At 35.6% G+C, this 2,563-nt stretch overlaps 1 pseudogene; it reads left to right on the top strand.

The window, feature by feature from the left end:
- Window positions 1-388: 388 nt before the first annotated feature.
- Window positions 389-887, top strand: LOC122913971 (annotated as a pseudogene).
- The last annotated feature ends 1,676 nt before the right edge of the window (window positions 888-2,563 follow it).

The following is a 2,563-nucleotide window of genomic DNA, read 5'->3' as shown; positions in this document are numbered from 1 at the left end:
ACTCAATAAGAAATCACTGGCTTTGGATGACACATTGAACAAGAAGGATCTAACAGAGATAATCCTAACATTTCATCCTAAAACAGCAAAATACACATACTTTTCAAGTACACATGGAACATTCTCCAGGATAGGTCTCATGTTAAGCCACAAATCCAGTCTTGACAAACTCCAAAAGACTGAAGTCATACCATGCATCTTTTCTGACTACGATATTATAAAACTACAGATCTAACATATGAAAAAAATCTGGAAAGAACACAAATACATGGAGGTTAAATAACATGCTACTAAACAACAAGTGGGTCAACCAACACATCAAAAACAAAAATTTTAAAAATACATGGACATCTTTTTGTATCCAGCTGCTTGAAGCTTGGCTGCCATCATGAATGACACAGTAACTATCTGGACCAGGAAGTTCATGACCAACTGACTACTTCAGTGCAAACAAATGGTTATTGACGTCCTTCATCCCGGAAAGGCAACAGTACCTAAGACAGAAATTCAGGAAAAACTAGCCAAAATGTACAAGACCACACCAGATATCATATTTGTATTTGGATTCAGAACCCATTTTGGTGGTGGCAAGACAACTGGCTTTGGTATGATTTATGATTCCTTGGATTATGCGAAGAAAAATGAACCCAAACATAGACTTGCAGACATGGTCTGTATGAAAAGAAAAAGACCTCAAGAAAACAGCAAAAAGAACACAAGAACAAAATGAAGAAAGTCAGGGGGACTGCAAAAGCCAATGTTGGTGCAGGCAAAAAGTGAGCTGGAGATTAGACAACAGAAGGAGTAAAGATGCTGCAGTGGCTTTATCTGTGGTGATTGTGCAGATTTTTCATGAGAGGATTAATAAACTAAGAATGTTAAAAAAATACATGGACAAATTATTACAAAAACATAACAGCCCAAAACCTTTGTGATGAAGCAAAAGCTATTCTAAGACGGAAGTTTATAGCAATAGGGGTTTACCTGAAAAAGCAAGAAAAATCTCAACATAAACTTACACCTAAAGGAGCTATAAAAAGAAGAACAAAACCCAAAGCCAGTAGAAGGAAGGAAATAATGAATATGAGACCAGAAATAAATGAAATAGGAAAAAAAAAAAGAACAGACCAATGAAACCAGGAGATGGTTTCCTGAAAAGATCAACAAAATTGATAAAAATTTCAGCCAAACTCATCACCAAAAAAAAAAAAAAAGAGACAAATAGAGGACTCAAACAAAATCAGAAAGGAAAGAGAAATAACAACCTACATCACAACCTACATCTCTAATAATAAGAGAGTATTATGAAAAATTACATGCCAACAAATTGGACATCCTGGATAAAATGGATAAATTCCTACAAACATATAACCTCCCAGTGCACCAGAATGAAACAGAAAATCTTAAAAGACCAATTGCCAGAATTGGAATTCAATCAGTAATCAAAAAACTTTCAACAAACAAAAGTCCAGGACCTAATGGCTTTACAGGTGAATCCTAACATTTAAAGAAGTTAATACTTATTCTTCTCATGCTATTCTAAAAATAGAAGAAAGCTTTCAAATTCATTCCAAGTATCCATCAATAGATGAACAGACAAGGAAGAAGTGGAATACATATATATATATGTATACATATATATATATGTATATATATATACACACACATGTTATACATATATATGTAATACATGTATATATGTATATACACACACACACACACACACATACAATGGAATATTACTCAGCCATAAAAAAGAATGAAATCTTGCCATTTGCAACATGCACAGAGCCAGAGAGTATTATTCTGAGTGAAATAAATCAGTCAGAGAAAGACAAATACCATATGATTTAATTCACATGTGAAATTTATTTAAAAAAAAAAAAAAGAGGAGTACCCTGGGAGGCTCAGTTAGGTGCCTGCCTTCATCTCAGGTCATGATCCCAGGGTCCTGGGATTGAGCCCCACATGGTGCTCCCTGCTCCACAGGGAAGCTGCTTCCCCCTTTCCTTGTGTCCTTCCTCCCAGCCCCCCACTCATTCTCACTCTCTCACATGCTCTGTCTCAAATAAAATCTTAAAAAAAAAAAATGAACAAGGGGGTTAAAAGAGAGAAACCAAAACAGAGACCTTAACTATAGAAAAAAAGATGGTCACCAGAGGGGAGTTGGGTGGGAGGGATGGGTGAAATAGGTGAAGGGGATTAAGAGTGCACTTATCCTGATGAGCACTGAGTTATGTATAGAATTTTGGAATCACCATATTATACACCTGAAACTAATATAACACTGTAGGTTAACTGTACTGTAGTTAAAATGAAAAAATAAAGCTTTATACTTAATAGATAAATGCTACATATGTCCTGACTACTCCACCAATCAGCTATTTCCCTATCTCTCTCCCTCTTCTCAGGCCTCCCTATTGTCTGATACGCAATATTGAAATTGGGCCAATTAACAACCCCTACAATGGCCTCTAAGTCTTCAAGTTAAAATAACCAAGTCTCTCACTTTAAATTAAAAGCTAGAAACAATTAAGCTTCATGAAGAGGGCATGTGGAAAGC

The sequence above is a fragment of the Neovison vison genome, chromosome 7 (genome assembly GCF_020171115.1).
Source record: "Neovison vison isolate M4711 chromosome 7, ASM_NN_V1, whole genome shotgun sequence".
Classification (NCBI taxonomy): domain Eukaryota; kingdom Metazoa; phylum Chordata; class Mammalia; order Carnivora; family Mustelidae; genus Neogale; species Neogale vison.
The sequence above is the reverse complement of the archived record's forward strand: the minus strand, read 5'-3'. Positions and strand labels throughout refer to the sequence as shown.